The sequence below is a fragment of the Heterodontus francisci genome, chromosome 22, assembly GCF_036365525.1.
Source record: "Heterodontus francisci isolate sHetFra1 chromosome 22, sHetFra1.hap1, whole genome shotgun sequence".
Lineage (NCBI taxonomy): Eukaryota > Metazoa > Chordata > Chondrichthyes > Heterodontiformes > Heterodontidae > Heterodontus > Heterodontus francisci.
Window position 1 is genome coordinate 78549586 of NC_090392.1, and position 23368 is coordinate 78572953.

Consider the following 23368-nt stretch of genomic DNA (forward strand, 5'->3'; position numbering starts at 1 on the left):
CCTCATGCATTCATCCAGCTTTGCTTAAACGCATCAATGCTATTTGCCTCATCTAATCCATGTCGTAGTCAGTTCCACATTCTAACCACTCTCTGGGTAAATCTCTACAGGATTTATTAATAGGCTGTCGTTTTGATCTCCCCACACGTGGAAATATCTTCGCTATATCTACTCTATCAAACCCATTACATAATTTTAAAGACTTTTATCAGGTCACCCCTCAAACTCCATTTTTCTAGAGAGAAGAGCCCCAGCCTGCTCAAACTTTCCCGATTGTGTATACACAATGTGGTGGACTCCTAAAAATGCCCTCTGAAATGGCAAAGCAAGCCATTCAGTTCCAGGGCGATTAGGGATGGGCAATAAATGCTGGCCTTGCCAGCGACGCCCACATCCCACAAGCAAATAAAAAAAACTCTCAGTTCTGATATCACACCTGTGAATCTTTTCTGCACTTTCCCCAGTGTCTCTATAATATTTTTATAATATGGAGACCCGAATTGTACACTGTACTCCAAGTGTGGTCTCAGCACAACAGGGATCCAATGCTGGCCAACAGGTGAAATTCAAAATTGGAAAAGATTCGGAGGATTTTAATCAATGAGTAGCCTTTGCCACTTCTGTGGTTTGAAAGAGCTGAAACTTCCTTTTTCAGGCTTTGGGGAGAGGGATAATGGTTGGAAAGGAGGACAGAGGCCTCACATTGTTGGTACATGGAGCCTTGCGTTACTGCTGAACAATTCAGCTTCTAGGATTATACAATACATCGTGCCTATGCAACACTTTGAGAGAACTATCCAAATAGTGCCCCTCCCCGATCCTTCCTCATAGCCCTGAAAATATTTCCTTTACAAGTATTTACCCAATTTCCTTTTGATTGTTACTATTGAAACTGCTTCCACCGCCCTTTCAGGCAGTGTATTCCAGATCTCCACTCAACCCAATTCTGACTGACAAACCTTTCTTTGACAGCTGTGAGGTTTTCACTTGAAATGACACTGGATAGTCTCAGTCCAACTCAAATTAGACACAGACATCTGGATAGTTTTTTAAATAAAATGGTCATCACACTCAAAAGCACTACTGATTGGCTGATGTGAGGAATGGAGATGCCACACCCTATTACAGTAGAAGCCTCTCTTCTGAGATTGGGGTTAAAGCATTGATTATTCTGCCAGAGGGACTGTTACTCAGCATGTTGTCCTTGGTTTGTTACTGACATTGTGGGGTGTGTGTATAAAAAGGACGACGTGCATTTCTACAGCGCCATTCTTGACCTCATGACGTCCCAAAGTACTTTGCAGCCAATGAAGTACTTTTGAAGTGTAGCCATCGTTGTAATATAGGAAACACGACAGCCAATTTGCACACAGCAAGATCCCACAAACAGCAATGTGATAACAACCAGATAATCTGTGTTACTTACAATGAAGTTTTTGAAAGATAAATATTTGTATAATATAACTATTTATAATATGAGCTTCCCTGATACTTTAATGAGTAAATACACCTGTGGTATCTTATTGAGCCATGCAGATCAGAAAGTCCCTGTTCAACTCCCAGTCTCTGCTGAATTAGCTGATCTCACCCAGGACAGATAGTTAGGGTTCCTACAATTGACCTCCAGTCTCTGGGATAGGGATCAGGAGATCCCCAACAACCACACCCGCTCCCCTCAACCCCAGAGAAGGACAAAAATCAGGCTCAGCTGTGATGCCCCACACAGGTGAATAGCTGCTGACAATCACCACCAAAGGTCACACATGAACCATGGGTTCTGAGTCACGGTATTGGTGGGGGGGAGGGGGGGGGGGAAAGGGGGAGTGGGGGATGGCATGGCTGTTGGTGCCCATGGAATTGTAGCCCAGAAAAGAGACAGTACATTCAGGAACAGAGGGAAGAAATCCAATAAAATAACTTGTGAAGACCAGCTCCTCACATAACGGGTATTCATTTCACTTTCCGAGTAAACGTAATTACCGCTTCTACCAGAAGAGGTCACAATCTGAGAGAATATATCCAACAATGAACAAATAGGGAATTATATAATTTAATAAATATCATTCAATCAATGTTAGCTGATAGTGAGTATGGGCTGTAATGCTTTGTAAGGAAGACTGAGGCAGGGTCTGAATGCACATCAAGATTCCAGAGACAAATACTGCTTTCCGACAAATCACTAAATATAACATTAGATAATACTCTGGATAATAAGATAATTGGGATGAATAGTAATTTTGTTTTATTTTGTTTTCACACTGGGACATTAACATATACAAACAAGCCTGTTGAATAATTATTATTTTTGTTTATGCAATAATCTTCAAGCTCAAACAGTTGAACAGATTGTAGACAGTAACAGAGCATGTTAACTGTATAATTACTTGAGAGTGCTTGGAGGAAGTAATAATATTTGATGCTTATTCTCCATTTCAAGCAGATTCGTCTCCTTTATGATTCTCACCAGTTTTCTGACTACGTTTTGCTGTTGGAGTACAGAATTTTAAAAAATATCAATTCTTGCGTCAAGGGCATTGCTGCCAAGGTCAGCATTTATTGACCATCCCTAGTTGCCCTGAGAGAGGGGTGCTGGGCCTTCCTCTTAAACCATTGGTAGCAGTTTGATCAGAGGGCAATTATGAGTCAACCATGTTGGTGTGGGACTGGAGTCACCTATAGTCCCAGACCGGAAAAGAACACCCCCCACCCCCCCTCCACCTGCTCCCCGCCCCCCCCCCCCCCCAAAGGGACATTAGTGAACCCTGTTGGATTTTTATGACAACCTGCTGTTTCATGGTACTGAGGGAGTGCTGCACTGTTGGAGGTGCTGTCTTTCAGATGAGATGATAAACTGAGGCCCCATCTGCCCCCTCAGGTGGACGTAAAAGATTCCACAGCACTATTTTGAAGAAGAACAGGGGAGTTATCCCCGGTGTCCTGACCAATCTTTATCCTTCACTAAAGAAAGATTATCTGCTCATTGTCACATTGCTGTGTGTGGGATCTTGCTGTGCACAAATTGGTTACCGCTTTTCCCTGCATTGAAGCGGTGACTATGCTTCAAAGGTACTTCATTGGCTGTAAAGCACTTAGAAATGTCCCAAGGTCATGAAAGACATCATAGAAATGCAAGTCTTTTTTACTTCCTTTAGGATCCATCTCTGGTGTGATGCCTTCCTTCGTCGATAGTCAATCCAGGCTCATCCACATAGAGTGGCAATCTCATTCAAGACAGGAGGCAATCAAGATGGAGAGGGCACAAAAAGGGGTTTAAAAAGAAAACACAACTGTATGGCCTTTTAAGTAATGGATATGATATTCCAAGGTAAAAGCAAAAAACGTTCTGAAGAAGGGTCACTGACCTGAAACGTTAACTCTGCTTCTCTCTCCACGGATGCTGCCAGATCTGCTGAGTATTTCCAGCATTTCTTGTTTTTAAATTATGCATGATATTCTAAGGTCCTGACACAAGTGAATTTCATCCATTCGGTGGTCACATGCGCACACAACAGCCCCAGATATTGCTGCCCAACTCCCTGGATGTCTAAGGGACAGTGATTTATTACAATACATAGCCTGCTGTTTAGCTTCTTGCTCTCCATCAATGTTGGGGGGCTGGGGGGGTGAGCAGGCAGGAGGAGAGGTGAGAGAAAACAGAAAAGCTCCTCTATCATGGGCTAGAATCTGATACTGTGTAAGGTTATTGTTTTTGAAAATTACCACAATTTCTGGTGTATACATCACAAAGTCAAGTGTGTCTGTACAGATAGGCAGCATTGTAAGCAGTAGATGAAAGCAGGAAATTACAAAGAGATATTAATACATTAAGTGAATGGACAGAACTGTGGCAAATGGATTTCAATGTAGACAAACATGAGGTCATCTACCTTGGACTTTAAAAGGATAGGTCAGAGTATTTTCTAAAAGGAGAAAAGCTAGAACATTGGAGGTCTAAAGAGACTTGGGAGTCCATGTACTTGGATTATTACAATGTCACGAACAGGTACAGGAAATAATCAAAAAGGCTAATGGAATGTTGGCCTTTCACAGAATCACAGAATAATACAGTGCAGAAGAGGCCCTTCGGCCCATCGAGCCTGCACCGATGCATTAAAGACACCTGACCTGTCTACCTAATCCCATTTGCCAGCACTTGGCCCATAGCCTTGAATGTTGTGACGTGCCAAGTGCTCATCCAAGTACTTTTTAAAGGATGTGAGGCAACCTGCCTCTACCACCCTCCCAGGCAGTGCATTCCAGACTGTCACCACCCTTTATATCTCAAAGACGAGAATATAAGACGGTAGAAGTTATGCTTCAGATACACAAAGCCATGATGCGACCACACCTGGAGTACTGTGTTCAGTTCTGATCACCACACCTTAGGAAGGATATATTAGCCTTGGGATGAGTACGGTATAGATTTACCAGAATATTACCTGGACTCCAAGGGTTAAATTAAGAGGAAAGCTTACACAAACTAGGGTTATATTCCCTGGAGTTTAGAAAGTTAAGAGCTGATTTGATCAAAGTTTTCAAGATATTAAAGGTGAACAGATAGAGTAGATAGGGAGAAATTATTTGCACTGGTTGAAGAGTCTAGAACTAGGGGACATAGGCGAAAAATTAGAGCCATTTTTGTCAGGAGTGAAATTAGGAAACACTTCTACATACAAAGGGTGGTAAGAAGTTTGGAAATCGCATCTGCAAATGGGAGTTGATGGTAGGATAATTGTTTATTTTAAATCTGAGATTGATAGATTTTTGTTAAACGAAAGGTATTAAAGGACATGAGACAAAGGTGTGTGTATGGAGTTAGGTCACAAATCAGACATGATCTCACTGAACAGTAGAACAACTCAAAGGGCTAAATGGCCTCCTGTTTCAATGCGCACACTGCAGAGAAAATTATACAGCGCTGGGAGGCACAGATCTGTGTTTATCAAAAAAGATTCAGCAACTGAAGAAGTTCCTTACGCATTTATACACTATACGTCAGAATTGAGTGCTCAGCAATTTTATGGGGTGAGCAATAAAAGATTGTAACAGAGATAGCGTCGGTTCACTTTGCCCACTTAGCGGGTTTGTGTAGAACTAACTTGTGCGGTGTTTTAATGCACTTCGTAACCAGTTAGAGTAAATGGGTTAGTGACTGCTGTTTGTGGGATCTTGCTGTGCTTATTGGCTGCCATGTTTCCCTACATTACAACAGCGACTACACTTCAAAAACTGAGGTCGTGAAAGGCACTACATAAATGCATGTCCTTTTTGTTTATTTTAAAATAGTTCAAAGTCGAATGTTGAACAGTTTGATTACAAAAGTAAATTTAACCCGTTAGTGCTGTACATTAATCAGGAATTGTTCTTCTTGGAACAGAGAAGGTTAAGGGGAGATTTAATAGAGGTGTTCAAAAATCATGAAGGGTTTTGATCGAGTGAATAATGTGAAACTGCTTCCCAGTGGCAGGAGGGTCAGTAACTAGAGGACACAGATTTAAGATAATTGGCAAAAGAACTGGGGAAAAGATATTTTTTTTTTTTACACAGCAAATTGTTGTGATCTGGAATGTGCTGCCTGAAAGGCTAGTGGAAGCAGATTTAGCAATAACTTTTGAAAGGGAATTGGATAAATACTTGAAAAGGAATTAATTTACAGAGCTGTGGTAAAGCGCAGAGGAGTGGGACTAGTTAGATTGAATCTTTCAAAGAACTGGCACAGACATGGTGGGCCAAATGTATCAATCTATGATTATCGCCTTTGAGGGTCAAACCGACTCCCCTAGAATTCGTTCCTAACTCCAATAATTAAAAAACAGCAAAATGCTGCACACAGACGGCTGGATATAATCTTATAGTTTTATCAAATTGGGGCATTTAGTTTTTTTTTGTTGCAGCTTAATCTTTTCCTTTATCTGTTTAGCCTGAGACTGCCGATACATGTGCTATTGTTCTCCAGGCATTCTCAGGACCTCCTCCAACCTGAAGCCAGGGACCACATAGCTGTGACTTTTACTATATTAAAGTGATATTAAATACAAGTTGTCATGAAACGTGCTATGCCAAATGATGATTTTTAATCCATCAGTTGGAAACCTAAATTAACCTTTTAAAAAGAAAGCAGCTAAAATGGCCACTGCAATTTGCATTGAAATACCTCTCATTCCAAGGTATCGAGGTGGCGGCAAATGTCTGGTTAATCTCCCACCAAAACAATGGCTTGCTAATTTGGAATGAACTGCCTGCCTCACCTCCATTGACAAAACGTTCAAAGTCATCTTCGAACATTAACACTGGTCGAGACGAACCTCAAAAGGTAAACAATGGGACCTGAGAGAGAGATTGGAATTCTTAAGACATGAACTAATTAAGATGCAAAAGAGAGAATACACTGGACAATCATGTGATAGTCTCTCCATCTGTGTGAAAACTTGGAGTTTCTTTTGGCTACAGCCAAACACCTGCTTTTAACCAGTGCAGGACCCAAGTGGGGGTCTCTCTCTCGGCAACACCAAGCTTTGATCCCTGCCTGCGGGCTGCAAAACATCCAAGTCTATCATTGCTGCAGACAGAGACTCTGGGGAGAAAGCCAAATACATCGCTGTCTCCAAGAAAACCCTGAACCAGGTGGCCACCTCTACCAGCCAGAAACTTTACGGCCACGAGTTCATCTGGAAGACCACTGAATTACCAGACTCCACAGACTGTATATTCTTTTATTCATTCTGGACTCTAATCCAACCAATCTATTCTTGTTAATTCTAACCTATTTGTGTGTGAGTGATTCTCGCGTGTGTGAGTGATTCTCGCGTGTATGAGGGATTCTCGCGTGTATGAGGGATTCTCGCGTGTATGAGGGATTCCCGCGTGTATGAGGGATTCCCGCGTGTATGAGGGATTCCCGCGTGTATGAGGGATTCCCGCGTGTCTGAGGGATTCCCGCGTGTCTGAGGGATTCCCGCGTGTCTGAGGGATTCCCGCGTGTCTGAGGGATTCCCGCGTGTCTGAGGGATTCTCGCGTGTCTGAGGGATTCTCGCGTGTCTGAGGGATTCTCGCGTGTCTGAGGGATTCTCGCGTGTCTGAGGGATTCTCGCGTGTCTGAGGGATTCTCGCGTGTGTGAGAGAAAGTTGGAGCGTAGTTTATTATTTTACTTAGATTGGGTTTTAGTTTATGTACAATAAACTAACCTCTTTCTTGTTTAAACTCAAGAAAACCTGCCCAATTGGTTCTTTTATAATCGGAGCACATAAAAGGGTTAAACACTCACTGAATTGATAAGCATATCCACTGTTGAAAAGAAAAAAACCCTGTTGCAGTCAAACAAGGAGAGGGACAAGAGGGGAGCCTTTTCATCCCTCCTCACCTGATGGTAACAAACTTCCTCCAACGTTCTGGGAGGATCGGGGCAGCCCCGACACACCTCAGATTGGCAGCTGAGTGGAGGGGGCTCTTTGACCCTTGTGGCACTTCTACTCTGCAATACTTAAAGCCACTGCACCTGCCCTCGATCTCACATCAGTGCCCCACACCCCCAGCTTGAAAGCTCAAAGTGCTGTGTGGCACTCAAAGAGTTAACCCCGGAACTTGATCACTGCCTGTGAACAGTTGCTCAAGAAAGGGAAAAGGCTAGATAACTCCTCTCAACTGAGATCACCATGCCCAAGAGGCTGCCCAGAACAAATTCTCCTGGGTGTTCAACAAAATATTGGAAGCCTATTTAGATTCAGACTCCTCTGTGCCAACTGAACTATACCAGTGACATCGCTACAACAGCACTGGGCTGCATGCCAGACAGGCTGTCCATTACTAGGCAGACTGCTGATCCAGCCTCCTTTATTCTCAGGGTTTCTTTTTGTGAGAAAATGTCGTCGCACAATACCTGGGCGTAGATTCTTTTTTGACAAAATTCTTCGGGTTTAGTGCACAGCAGTTTACTTACATCAGTCAGTGGGGTGTCCAGTGTTCCAGACACATTTTATCAAGCAGGTAGAAAGAAAGGTTTGTCTTGTTCAGCTGGGTTCTCACTCTTTCTCTGCAATCTGCCTTTTTTTTTCTCTCTCCAAACACACTCAAGCACAAAGATTCATTGTTTTCCCTTCAGTGTGCCTCACACGGCTCTTGCTAGCAAGGTCAACCATAACAGGTATCTGGTTTTAATTAAGTAGCAGACATCACCACATTACTCCAGAATACTACAACTACAAGGTTGTTAGTGAAAGGGGTCTGTGTGTACACACTCACCCTCATCCACACTCACATTCATCCTCACCCATACCCTCACAATCAACCCCTCATCCACACTCACTCACACTCACCCTCAGGCACATCCTCAAACACGCATATTTTCATACGATACTTTGATTTTTAAGTGATTGGACAGGAAGGCGGCAGATGAAGTATAATATGGGGAAGTATAAAATTATCCACTTTGATAGGAAGAATGGAAAAGCAGCATTTTTTTTTAATGTTGGTTTTCAGAGGGAGTTTGGGGTCCTTGTACACATCACAAAAAATTAACATGCAGGTATAGCAAACAATTAGGAAGGCAAATTGTACGTTAGTCCTTATTGCAAGGGGGTTTGAATACAAGAGTAAGAAAGTTTTACCACAGTTGGAACCTTGGTGAGACCACACTGGAGTATTGTGTGCAGTTTTGGTCTCCATATCTAACGAAGGATCTACTTGTCTTGGAGGGAATGCAACAAAGGTTCACTCGACTGATTCCTCGGATGAGAGAGTTGTCCTATGAGGAAAGATTGAGTAGAAAGGGCCTATACTCTCTAGAGTTTAGAAAATTGAGAGGTGATCGCGATGAAACTTATAAAATTCTTAGAGGGCTTGATGGGGTTGATGCTGAGAGTCTGTTTCCCCCAACTGGAGAATCTAGAACTAGGGGTCAGAGTCTTAGGATAAGGGGTCGACCATTGAGGATTGAGATGAGGAGAAATTTCTTCACTCAGAGGGTTGCGAATCTTTGGAATTCTCTATCCCAGAGGGCTGTGGATGCTCAGTTGTTGAGTATATTCAAGACTAACCGATAGATTTTTAGGGATCAAGGGATTGTGGGGATTGGGTGGGAAAGTGGAACTGAGATAGAAGATCAGCCAAAATCTTATTGAATGGCACAGCAGGTATGAAGACCGTGTGGCCTATATCTGCTCCTATTTCTTATGTTATTATTTATAGTTAGCAAAATGTACTACAATTTGGGAAGCACCGGAGTTTCACTGAGGAGCTGGGATATGCAAAACCATGGTACTGCACTGTCCCCACTGGTGTGAGGGTGTAATTGCAGTGTGACAAGTTTACACAGGCAATTTCCATTATAAATGCTGATGTAGGAATTGTCAATCATGGAAAACCTTTCCAAATAAGACAAACAATCGAGGGAAGAAATAAAGAGAACTCTTGCATTGATGTCCCAAAATGTTTCACAGCCAATGAAGGACTTTTGATATGTGGTCACTGTTGTAGAGAAATACAACAGCTAATTTATGCACAGCAAGATCCCACAAACAGCAATGAGATAAATGACCAGATAAACGGTTTTGAAAAACAAATATTTGCCAGAACACCAGCAGCATTCCATCATTCTTCTCCAAAATAGTTCTGGGGGAGTTTTTTCACATTTTCCTGAGAGAGCAGACGAGATCTTGTTTTACCGTCTCATCCCAAAGACAGCACCTCTGACAGTACAGCACTCCCTCTGTACTGCACTGAGAGTGTCAGCCTGGATTATGTGCTCAAGGGTGGGACTTCAAACTATCACCTTCTGACTCAGAGGTGACAAAGCTACCCAGGGAAGCAAGGCTAACACCTCAGATACAAGAAGTACACTGTCTGATATCAGTAACAAAGGCACTCATGTGAAATTCCTTTGTCCAATGCTTTAAGGTGTTAAAACAGAAAGAATTTGATACAAACCTGCCATCGCAATCACACAGTGCATCTTCAACCCAATTACAAATAATGTTGAGTTTTGTACCATGAACTTTCACCTGTGCTCAGACTGCCCCAAACTCATTTATGCTGGTATCCAGGGAGCCTGTCAGACTACTTAAGAATGAAGCCCTTCTGTTCAAAGACTGAAAATGTTATGCCATGCAGTGATATTAACTTTACTCTGGATAATCACCTCAGATAACAAGAGGGAAATGTAAAAACCTCAAAAGATGTCACAAATGGACATTTCCCTTTGTTAAAGAATCTAAACAATGCAGCCTTGCCGGACTGTTGCTATCTCCCACCAAGAACCTCAAGGAATTGAGGGAAGGTATTCCATGGAATACCCAAAAAAAATTGTTATTAGAAGAATGAGAGGTGCTCTCATTGAAACATAACATTCCGAGAGGGCTTGACGGTGTAGATGCTGAGAGACTATGGAGAAAGGACAGGAAAGCGAAGTGGAGATAGAAGTTCAGCTATGATCTTATTGAATAGCGGAGCAGGGTCGAGGGGCTGCATGTCCTTCTCCTGCTCCTATTTATTACGTTCTTATGCTTCGCCGTCCCCTTGTCAGCTTGCTCTCCCCTCTCCTGATGGCACTAACTCCTGTTTGGATATGGTTCCAAACGTGCTTGCAGCTCTCCATTATATTACCAATTAGATTGGTCAATATTTGTTGGGCAAGGGTTATCAAGGGATATGGAGCTAAGGGTGTGAACGGAATTGAAGTACAGATCAGCCATGACCGAACTGAATATCAGAACAGGTTCGAGGGGCTGAATGGTCTCCTCCTGTTCTTAAATGGCTGCTCTTCATGTGTGAAGCTCAGCAGTGATACTGTCACAGCACCTGATGTCTATACTTACCAGCACTCTCTAGCAGAGTTCATGGGATGGCAAGATCCCTTGGCTGATTTTCCCCTTATAAGCCAATGTTGAGAGCAGCAGACTTCACACAAACCAGGGGACTGAATTGGGAGCTGCTGGCTGTATGGCTCAGTTCAAACCCCTGCAATACATGTCATTCACCCTCTGAGCCATTGGGTATATATCGTAACAGGATTGACCACTCAATGGGTTTTATTAGCACTTGCTCTCTTTCTGTTAGCGACATGAAATGAATTCAGTCGCCCATCAACAGTAAATGTGTTTGGATATTTCTACCAACGTCAGATCACATTAGCAGAACCTCCAACACCACCACCCCCCCCACCCCCCCGAGAATATATTGAACTCTCTGTAAAAACACAGGTGTTCAGTACAAGAAGAAAATCTCCAGCACTTTCCCACTGACCTCAGACTGTTAAATAGTCCCTCCCTGGTTCAATTCTGCAAGGGGCGGTATAGTGGCGCAGTGGCTAGTACCGCAGCCTCACAGCTCCAGCGACCTGGGTTCGATTCTGGGTACTGCCCGTGCAGAGTTTGCAAGTTCTCCCTGTGACCGCGTGGGTTTTCGCCGGGTGCTCCGGTTTTCTCCCACAGCCAAAGACTTGCAGGTTGATAGGTAAATTGGCCATTATAAATTGCCCCTAGTATAGGTAGGTGGTTGGAGAATTGGGGGAAGGTGGGGATGTGAGAGGGCAATGGGAATAATGTAGGATTAGTATAAATGGGTGGTTGATGGTCGGCACAGACTCGGTGGACCAAAGGGCCTGTTTCAGTGCTGTATCTCTAAATAAAATAAAAATGTCAATTTTGGATTTCAGAAGATCGTTCCGAGTTCCCCAACTCTCCAAAGGTTTGATCCTGAATGATGGGGAAGGGGAGGGTGGAACTTTCAGGCTGGGAGTCCCCACTTGAGTGAATTTTAGATCAGAGGAAGAGAAGAGGCAGCGAGTTTGCTCAAACAAATGGATAAATTGGTGATTATTCAAACGATCGCCTGGCCAGCCTCTCACAATCTACTCTCTGTAGACTTTAACTCATTCAAAACTCTCACCAAATCCCATTCACCCATCACCCCTGTGCTCGCTGACTGACATTCGCTACTGGTCCAGCAACACCACTATTTTAAAATATGACATTCCAATAGTTACATGGTGACCAGCTTTTTATTCTAGATTTATTTAATTAACAATTTAAATTCCCAGATGCTGTGGTGGGATTTGAACTTATATTTCTGGATCATGATTTCAGTAATATAACCACTATGATACCATGGCCCCCTGAACGATTTGGTAAGAAGGTGGGTAAGTGGGGTTGAGGGATAAAGGAAAAGATGGGCTGGTGGGATTAGTGATAGTCTTCTTGGGGCTTTCCTGTTCTTAAACATTCTTCTGTAGATACGATATAAAAATCACATCATTACACTGACAGTCCAAAATTGAGTCCACTGTGCAAAAAAGAGACTCACCCCATTCACAAGGCACCAACGACGCTGTGGAATCCTTTAGGTGGCTGGAATATCTCAGAGTTCATCATATAAAACGAGGCATTCTATTACAGAGAAAACAGAGCAAGCATTATTAATTGGGATTTATTATAGGGTGAGCAGCATGATTATGGGTGCAATGCCAGGGTCAGATGATAGGCAGAGGCAGCAGAGGGAGAGGTGGCATTATTTGATGTGTATGTTACCCCAGAACTATTTTGTGTCACTTCCTACTGCCTTGTTTCAGCGCAGCCCTCGAACTAAATCCCCTCCCATCTCAGCCTGTGGCTCAGAGTTTGAATCGTAGAAACTTGCAGCACAAAAGGCGGCCATTCGGCCCATCATACCTGTACTGGCTCTTTAGTTTAGCTTAGTTTAGAGATACAGCACTGAAACAGACCCTGCGGCCCACCGAGTCTGTGCTGACCATCAACCACCCATTTATACTAATCCTACACTAATCCCATATTCCTACCACATCCCCACCTGTCCCTATATTTCCCTACCTATATTAGGGGCAATTTATAATGGCCAATTTACCTACCAACCTGCAAGTCCTTTGGCTTGTGGGAGGAAACCGGAGCACCCGGAGAAAACCCACGCAGACACAGGGAGAACTTGCAAACTCCACACAGGCAGTACTCAGAATTGAACCCGGGTCACTGGAGCTGTGAGGCTGCGGTGCTAACCACTGCGCCACTGTGCCGCCCTCAAAGAGCAACTGTGCTTAGGCCCACACCCCCACTTTTGGTCCACAACCCAGTCATTTCGCAGAACCATGAACCAGGTGAAGTTGGAGAAAAAAGGACAAGGAAATAAACTAATAATAAACTTCTGAAACAATTGCAAACTTTACAATCTTGCTCAAGCTCCCAGCATGCACACTGCAATGTGCCTCAACTGAACAGAATTGGCCCCAAGATCAAACAGGGCAAGAGATTGGATTGCACTCAGAGCCACAACCCACGGACAATGGGGAGATGGTGCCATAGTGGTAGTGTCACTGAACTAGTATTCTAGAAGCCCAGGCTAATGGTTCAAATCCTACCTGGTGAAATTTAAATTCAATTAATTAATAAAAATCTGGAATTGAAAGTTCGTGTCAGCTTCATGGTACCATTATCATCAATTGTCGTAAAAACCCATCTGGTTCACTAATGTCCTTTAGGGAAGGAAACCTCCTGTCCTTACCTGGTCTGGCTTACATGTGTCTTAACTGCCCTCTGAAATGGCCCAGCAAGCCACTCAGTTGTCAAGGGAAATTAGGGATGGGCAACAAATGCTGGCCTTGCCAGCGACACCTACATCCCATGAAAGAATTTAAAAAAAAAACTTAGGTTAAACTAAACTGTAGTGATCAGGATCACCAAACAGAGTCTGTGGATATAGAGACACTGGAGATGGTGCAAACAGAGGATAGTAGAATGGAGAGGTTATAACTATCAGGAAAGATTGAGCAGGCTGGGGCTGTTTTTTCTGGAAAAGAGAAGGCTTAAGAAGAGCATAAACACCAGCATGGACAAGCTGGATTGAATGGCCAGTTTCTGTTCTGTAAATTCAATGCAATACTGTGCCGTTGAGCAGGAGGCAATGAAACCAGTCACATCTGGTGCTCCCGAGTGCCTCCAGGTGGGCTGCAATAGTAACAGCCTTAGAACAGACCACTTGCATTACCTCAAAGTTACAGCACAGAAACAGGCCATTCAGCCCAACTGGTCCATGCCCCTGCTTATTCGCCACACAAGTCTCCTCCCACCCCTCTTCAACTAACCCCAGCAGAATATTTCAAAACAGCACGGAGACTTGACCTGGCCTTCCAGAGATAGAAAAGAGCTGACGAGATTAAAAATTATATAAAAACGTCATCTTTAAAAAAGGGAAAATGTCACAGAAAGTGCAAATTGAGAGAAACTATTTCCTCTGGTGGTGGGAGTCTGGGACGAGGTGGTATAATCTTAACATTAGAGCCAGGCCATTCAGGGGTGATGTCAGGAAGGATGTCTTCACACAAAGGGCAGCAGAAATCTGGAACCCTGTCCCCAAAACGTTGTTGAATCTGGGGGTAAATTGAAAATCTCGTAACTCAAATCTGATTGATTTTTGTTGGGTAAGGGTAATAGGGGTTATGGAACCAAAGTGAAAAAATGGAGTTAAGATTCATTTCAGTCATGATCTCATTGAATGGCGGTACAGGCTTGATGACTGAATGGTCTACTCCTGTTCCTATGAAAGTAACTGCTCCAATAACTTCTCAGACGGAGAGAACCCCTGGCTTAATGGTAAGTGAGTAAGTAAGTGCAAGGTCTAAACTTAACTCCAAACAATCCTCACTCTGAATTCTGGTCTGACATCTAGTGGGATACCCACATACAGTGACGTGGGGGCCTCAGTATGGGTTGTGGGGCTGACAATAAGGGAGGGGTTTATGAAATAGTATGAAACATTATTCTTCAAGGGAAGATATGAAATTGTGGCTCAGATCTTTAGACATGACACTAGAGTACTGACTGACTGTCCAAACAAAGCAGTTGGAGGGAAGGGATATGCTCCAGTGCAGGAACAGCAGAGGACACTCAAGTGAGGCAAGTTGTCAAGGAATTAGTGGGAAGTCCATTATCAAAGCAGGCCATAATTTAAGAACATAAGAAATAGGGACAGGAGGAGGCCATTCGGCCCCTCAAGCCTGCTCTGACATTCAACAAGATCGTGGCTGATCTTCTAACTCAACGCCATTTTCCTGCCAGAAAAAAAATCATCAGACTATATCAGGCCATTTCTTCAAAGTTCTCCTCCTAAGCTGGTGCTTTCAGAGTTAAATATTTGTTCACTTTATTTATAAACTGTTACATAATATTTACAGCACAGAAACAGGCCATTCAGCCCAAATAGTGTATGCACTGTTGATATTCCACACAAGCCTTCTCCCACTATAATTAATGCTTCTCATCCCACCCAGTAACCCTCTATTCTCTTCTCCCTCAATGTATGCATCAAGCCTCTCCTTAATCAATTCTCTCAGCCTCAACCACTCCATGTGGGAGTGAGCTCCGCATTCTTTCCACTCTCTGTGTAAAAGAAATTCCCTCCTAAATTCCTCATTTGATCTATTCGTGACTCACCCACAAAATTTTCAAAACAAAAACTTGCATTTATATAGTGCTTTTAATGTAGTAAAATATCCCAAGGCACTTCACAAAAGCGTTAACAAATTTGACACTGAGCCACATAAGGAGATGTTAGGATAGGTGTCCAAACATTTGATCAACAAGGCAGGTTTTAAGGAGTGATTTAAAGGAGAAGAGATAGAGATGCAGAGAGGTTTACGAAGGGAATTAGTCTGGTTTAATCTCAGACTGTTGCCAGGGAGAGGGATAGAGTCAGTGGCTAGAGAATAGACACAATACAGGGAATGCAAATACTGGGAAAAGAAGAAAAAGAATTTTGTCTGATTAACAAACTGCTAACACCAGGCGTCAGAAGATTCAGGGTTTGAACCCTGCTCCAGACAGTCTCAGCAAATGAAGAACAAGCTAAATTATAGCTTGAAGTCCAGTAGGATACTAGAGGGTGTGGGTGACCTTCACCTCACCGTGTGGGAACCCATAAAACCTTCCTGCTGTATAGGATCAGCCACCCTATGGGCTGATATAAAGATAGTTGAGGACATGGAAGGAGCATTCATGTTGTGGCCCATGTCAGACTACAAATCCTTCACGCCAATCTCACCAAAGGGAAAGCCTGAAGATGCAGAAAGTCCTTGGGGTTGTAAAGGACAGATGAAACCTTGCCCCATTAAGTATTGGTGGGGCTTTGGGTCATTGTCATTGGGTCACTGTCTACCAGTGGAGTCAGCTGGAGAGTCTGCCATTTTAAATCTAGTGGCTGTTTGCAGTACTGCACAAGAAGAAAGCCCCTTTTGCTTGGCTGCAGGAGGTATGTGGAAAGAGTAAAAGAGGGGACGGGAGGAAAAGATAAATATCAACAGTTGAAACATAGAAAAGATCATGACAGTGAGCCAGGAGTTAGAGACTAAGCTGCTTTCTGCCAGTTGATTACAGATCACCAATTTATAAAGTAAATTGAACTTCAGGGTTAGATTTTTAAATAGAGAAATTAAACAGGTAGGGTCAGTCTGATTATAAAAAATACCAGTGAGAGTGGAAGAGAAGATGCTTTAAGTCAGGAAAAAGTGGTTAGTTGGCATCTAGCTTGGGTTTTAAAAACAGTTGAAGAACGTTAGACTTTAGATTCTTCCACTCAACAGTGGGTGGACGGGAGCCGGACTCCGACATAAATGTTGGTGACGAACCCGCTTCCACCCAACCTGGGGATCCGTCCCGTATTTTACAAATCCCCAGGCTTTAATTGGCCCGAGGCGGGATTTCCACCCACTTAGGGAGGAGGTCCCGCCTCAGTAAACTGCCAGCCAATCAGCGGGCTGGCAGCTCTTAGCCTCACGAGCGCCACTGGGAATGGTGGCCACTGCTGGGACTGCAGCCCAGCTAACACCATGGACCCGAGAGAGTGGGTAAGTTTGGGTTGCCTCACCAGGGGGATCGCTCGTGCCCTGGTGAGGCTAGGGTGGTCGTTTGGGGGGAGGGGGGCGTCTTGGAACCTGGGGGTGGGTTGGGAGGCAGGGGCGGCCCTCTATCGGGCACCCTGTGCCTGACTGCCATGCACCCCATAGAGGCGCGGAAAGGCCGGCAGCTATCGTTGGGCAGCCTTTCATGTCCCCAGCACACCCGCTTGCCACAGGTGGAGGTGGGCGAGCGCCCTTAAGCGGCCGTTAAGTGGGCACTTAAGGGTCTTGATTGGCCTCGGGCGGGCGGGTCATTTCCCAGCCCCCGCCTCCTGCCGAACCTCCGTAAACTTATTCGGAGGTGGAATTGGGGTGGGTAGGCCTCCCGGAGCCTGCTGCTCAATTTCGGTCTATGTGTCTCCTTGGTTCTGCGCTTACTGTGGTTGAAGGGGGAGATGAGTCAAAGGAGGGTGCATCTTTCCCAACAGTGATATCACACACACACACCATCACACGCAGATCAGATGTCCAGTGGACTTCACTGAGATTGACGTAATTGTGAACAAACCAAAACAAATGTTTTGTAAACAGCACAAGCAAAGAAGGAAATGAAATGAACAGCTGAAAATCCGAAAAAAAACAGGAAATTCTGCAAAGCATGTCTTTACGCAGAATCACATCACGTCTACTGCACAGAAACAGGCCATTCAGCACAGGTGCTGATACTCCACATAAGCCTCTTTCTACTCTAATTAGCTCTTCCCAAATCTGCCCCTCCCCCATCCCTTATTGCTCATTTAAGCATCGAGCCGTCAACACTCTCTCCTCAAACACTCCATGTGACAGTGTGCTCCACATTACATGCTCTGTGTAAAGAAATTGCCCCTAAATTCATTATAAATGACCTGTTATTGGCTATCTTATATTTATATTTGTTTGTTCTGGACTCACCCACAAGTGGAAACAATCTTTCCACCTCCATCCTATCAAACTTCAACATCATTTTAAGAACTCTATCAAGTCTTGTCTTCATCTATTCTGGAATAGAGCAAACAGTGTCAGCCTTCTCAGTCTTTCCTGATAGTCACATCCTCTCATTTCTGGCAACATGCTTGTAAATCTTTCCTACACTTTCTCAGTGCTTCGATATCCTTTTCGTAATACGGAGATCAGAACTGCGCAGTAGCACGCTTAAATGTGGTCTAACCGAGGTTCTATAGAAATTTAACATTACCTCCTGCTTTTGTGTTCTATTTCTCTGGAAATGTACTTTGTTTCCAGTCTTTATGACCTTAGCAACTTACGTTGCTACTTTTGGTGATTTATGTATCTGTATTCCCAGATCCTCTGCCCCATTTCACTTCTCACCTTCTGAGGAATAAGAGGCCTCCTTATTCCTCTTACAAAATGAGCCACCACATACTTGGTTAGATTTAATTTAATTTACCATTTATCCGCCCACTCTACATGTATTTATTTCTTCCTGTGTTTTAGGGCAGTCCGCCACATTACTAACCATTCCCCCAATTTGGTATCATTTGCAAATTTCAACACCATTCCCCCAATCTCTGATGTCTGCCAGTATCTTTAAAAAGAACAAATGGGTTTATATTTGAAGTGTGATCTCTTCTTCTGGACTGAATTGATGTCTGTCCTGCCATCTCTCCTTACAACAACAGCAATAACCTGCATTTATATAGCACCTTTTAAGGTAGTGAAGCATCCCAAGGCGATTCACAGGGACATTATCTGACAACATTTGATACTGAGCCACATAAGGAGATATTAGGACAGGTGACCAAAAGCTTGGTCAAAGAGGTTTTAAGGAGCATCTTAAAAGGAGAGAGAGGTAGAGAAGCGGAGAGGTTTAGAGAGGGAATTCCAGAGGTTGGGGCCCAGGCAGCTGAAGACACAGATGCCAATGGTCAGAGAGTCATTAGAGCACAGAAGAGGCCATTCGGGCCATTGAGTTCGTGCCAGCTCTCTGTAGAGGAATCCAGTCAGCCCCATTCCCACTGCTCTATCCCCATAGCCCTGCAAGTTTAATTCCCTCATTGCATCCATCCAATTCCCTTTTGAAATCATTAATTGTCTCCGCTTCCACCACCCTCGTAGGCAATGAGTTCCAGGTCATTACCACTTGCTGTGTAAAAAAACTCCCCTAGTCCTTGTATTATCAACTAATGAGAATAGCTTTTCTTTGTCTACATTATCTAAACCTGTCAATCTTGTACACCTCTATCAAATCTTCCCTCAGTCTCTGTTGCTCCACGGAGGACACTAGCTCCTCCAGCCTAATCTTGTAGCTGAAATCCCTCATCCCTGGAACCATTCTGGTAAATCTCCTCTGCACCCTCTCAAGGACCCTCACATTCTTCCTAAAGTGTGGTGACCAGAACTGGACACAATACTCCAGTTGGGGCCTAACCAGAGTTTTACAAAGGTTCAGCATATCTTCCCTCCTTTGTACTCTATACTTCTATTTATGAAACGCAAGATCCCACATGCTTTGCTAACGACTCTCTCAATATGTCCTGCTACCTTCAAAGATTTATGCACATGAACCCCCCCCAGGTCCCTCTGTTCCTGTACACTCTTTAGAACTGTGCCATTAAATCTATATTGCCTCTTCCTATCCCTTCTGCCAAAATGCATCACCTCACACTTCTCTGTATTAAATTCCATCTGCCACTTGTCTGCCCATTCTGCTAGCTTGACTATGTCCTGTTGCAGTTGATTTGCCACACCTCCAAGTTTGGCATCATCAGCAAATCTTGAACTTTTACTCTGTATTCCAATATCAAAGTCATTTATATATATATCAATAAATCAGTGGTCCTAGCATTAAACCTTGGGGAACACCACTGTTTACAATCCTCCAGTCTGAAAAACAACCATTTCCCACATTTCGCTGTTTTCTGTCCTTAAGCCAATTTATTTTTATCCAGCTGACTCCGACCATCCTATTCCATGTGTCTCAATTTTGTTAACCAGCCTTTTATGTGATATGTTGGCAAATGGTTTCTTAAAATCCATATAGACAACATTCATTGCATTCTCTTCATCAACCTTCTCTGTTACTTCATCAAAAATGTAATTTGATAAGTCAAGCATGATCTGCCTTTAATAAATTCATGCTGGCCATCCTTAATTAACTCAAACCTTTCCAAGTGCCGACGGACTTTTTTCCCTGATCATTGTTTCTCAAACCTTATCCACTACTGATGTTAAACTGACTGGCCTGTAGTTATCAGGAATGCACTTACACCCTTTCTTGAATAAAGGTGTCACATTTGTCACTCTCTAATCCTCTGGCACCTCCCCCGTATCTCGGGAAGATTGGAAGATTATGGCAAGCTCTTCCACCATCTCCATGCTCACTTCCTTTAGCAACCTACGATGCAAGCCATCCGGACCAGGCCATTTATCCACTCTTAAGCATAGCCAGCCTTTGCAGTACATCTTGCCGATCAATTTTCACTCCATTCATTACTTCTTTCATCTCCACTTCTACTGATATTTTGTCAGCATCCTTTTCCTTAGTAAACACTGATACAAAGTACTCATCAAGTATTCTAGCCTTGACCTGTACCTCTAAGCATATGTCACCCTCATTGCCCCCCAGTAGGCCTCACCCCTCTTAGTACCTACTTACTATTTACATGGCAGTAAAAGATATTTTGGGTTCCCTTTTATGTTAACTGCCATTCTATTTTCATATTCTCACTTTGCCAGTCTTACCTTCCTCTTCACTTCTTCTCTCAACTTAATGTATTTGGCCTGGTTCTCACTTGAAGAATTCACCTGGCATGTATCATACACCCTCTTTTTCTGTTTCATCATATTCTCTATCTCCTTTGTCAACCAAGGAGCCCCGTCTTTGATTCCCCTACCTTCTGCTCTTGTTGGAATGTACAAAGCCTGTAACTGAAACATTTCCTTAAACATCACCCATTATCTGTTACCATTTTTCCTGTCAGTCTTTGGTTCCATTGTACCCTGGCTAAATCCACTCTCATCTTATTGAAATTAACCCTCTTCCAATTTAGAAGTTCTACTTTAGATTGTTCCTTGCTTTTCTGCATTACGTGTCTAAACCTTATGATACAATGATCACTCTTGCTCAAGTGTTCCCCCACAGAAACTTGGCCCACCTCATTCCCCAGCACCAGATTCAGCAATACCTCCTTCCTAGTTGGAACGAGAACATACTGGTCAAAGAAGTTCTCCTGAACGCATTTCAGAAATTCCTCCCCCTCCTTACCCTTCACTCTAACATTATCCCAATCAATATTTGGGTAATTAAAGTCCTCCAATATTATCACTCTATATTTCTTGCAGATCTCTGATTTCCATGCAGATTTGTTCCTCTATCTCTCTCTCACTATTTGGAGATCTATAGAATACCCCCAGTAGCATGATCATGCCCTCTTTGTTTCTCAACTCTAACAAAATGGATTCTATCTTTGCCCCCTCAAGGACATCCTCTCTTTCCACCACTACAATGTCTTCCCTTATCAGTACTGCCACCCTACCTACCTTTTCTCCTTCTCTATCTTTTCTGAACACTTTGAATCTCTGCATATTAAGCTCCCAGTCCTCACCATTTATAAGCCACGTTTCTGTTATTGCCACATATTCTCACACAACTATTTGTGCTTGTAGCTCATCAACCTTATTCACCACACTTTGTGCATTCCAAATCTGTCCTTGGGTTCCTTATAGTCCTCTTAGTCTGCTCCTATCCTTCTCTAGTATTATCCAACACTCACTCCTTTATGCAGCTTATTCCTTTTTTCTACTTCTATATGCCGGTACCCATCCCCTTGCCAATTTAGTTTAAACCCTCTCCAACCACAGTAGTGAACCTCCCCATGAGGACATTGGTCCCAGTCCTGTTGAGGTGCAACCTGCCCCTTTTGAATAAATGCCTTCTTCCCCAGAATTGGTCCCAATGCCCCAAGAATCTGAAGCCCTTCCTCTTGCACCATGTCTCAGGCCACACATTGATCCTCCCTATCTTCCTATTTCTACTCTTGCTAATGCACAGCACTGGGAGTAATCCAGAGATTACTACCTTTGAGGTTGTACTTTTTAACTTCCCCCCTAGCTCCTGAAAATCTGGCCATCCTTCTACTATCCTGAGCTCTCATTCCCTGTGGGCTGACCACCTCCTGGAACGTACAATCCAGATAACTCTCATTCTCCCTGATGTTCCACAGTGACTCCAGCAGTCCCTCAAGTTCGGAAAACCTTGGCTCGTGCTCAAGCAGCTGGAGACACTTCATAAATGTGGTCCCTTAAGCCAACAAAGTGCATGAAGTGACCTGAAATTCCGACATAGCACAGAGATTGCAAGCAACAGGTCCCTGCTGCCCATACATGGTCAAAAAAAATTGCTCTTCCCTCTTTAAGAATCCAGTTAGTACCTTGTTTAAACTAGTAATTTTAATTAGTGAATAAAATCGGGCGATGCACAAGAGGCCAGAATTGGAGGAGCTCTGTGAGGCTGGAGAAGATTACAGAGATAGGGAGGGACGAAGCCATGGACAGATTTGAAAACAAATATGAGAATTTTAAAAATCAGGGTTTTGTGGGACTGGGAGTCAATGTATGTCAGTGACCACAAGGGTGATGGGTGATGTTTATACCCATTTGTGCGGAGAGGCGGCCTCTTTAAACTTTTATTTTTAAGATTAATTTCTCTTTTGCAAACGCTGCAGTGAGGGGGAAGTTTTTAGATGCAGTGCACAGCTCTAAGTAATGGTCCGCGGATGTGCATCATGTTCCTTTGCGAGATCACTGCTGACCTTTTACATTGGCACCATTATCTTCCACACCCTCCTTCCACCCCACCCACAGCCATATATATCATACAGAGGGACATGCAAACAATTGTGAAATATTAGTTATACCGTTATGCTTTGCGTGAATGCACGAGATAATTTAATGTTTATCTGGGGATCGGGCAACTTGCTTTCATTAGTTTAGTCGATGAAAGATGATTTTGTACTCAAGTGTTGGGGGTGCATGGGGATGAGGGGGTGTGAGCTGAAAGTTTCATAGCCTCCCGTCTCTTAAATTGATCAAAACCACCAATTAGTGCGGACTTTTCCAATAATACATGCTTTTTTTTGTTATTCTCAGCAATAGTAAAAGTTAATTAGAAACATAAATCCTGACCAATTACAGGGCAATAAATAAAGTTAAAAAATAAGCAAGACCATCCAGCAGATAGTTATGAGCCTGCTTTCTCCTTGCCTCACCCCCGACCAGCTGTGGAGCCATCGATTAATCTATGAAAAGCTGTGCCAGATCCCTGCTTGAGACCAGGAGCGCAGAAAAACACTCAATATCACGCAATGGGAAAGCAGCCAGGGCACAGCATAGAATGGGCTGAACGCAGAAGGAGATCCTTTGATTGTTTAGCCAGTAAGTCCACTGATCATGGAGGACTAGGCAGCACAATCAAGACCTCATTTGTAAAAAAAACAAGGAAATAACTTGCTTTTATGTCCCAACGTGTATTATAAAC

General features: G+C 43.4%; 1 long non-coding RNA gene across 1 annotated transcript in view; it reads right to left on the reverse strand.

Annotated features, from left to right (window-relative positions):
- Positions 1-2225: 2225 nt before the first annotated feature.
- The window catches only part of LOC137381650 (uncharacterized), a 138814-nt gene continuing 117671 nt past the window's right edge, over positions 2226-23368 (reverse strand). Inside the window, exons 3-4 of the long non-coding RNA XR_010977207.1 lie at positions 12297-12379; positions 2226-2485 (exon numbers count right to left, since the gene is read on the reverse strand). This is a non-coding gene — a long non-coding RNA (uncharacterized lncRNA). The remainder of the gene's footprint in view (positions 2486-12296; positions 12380-23368) is intronic.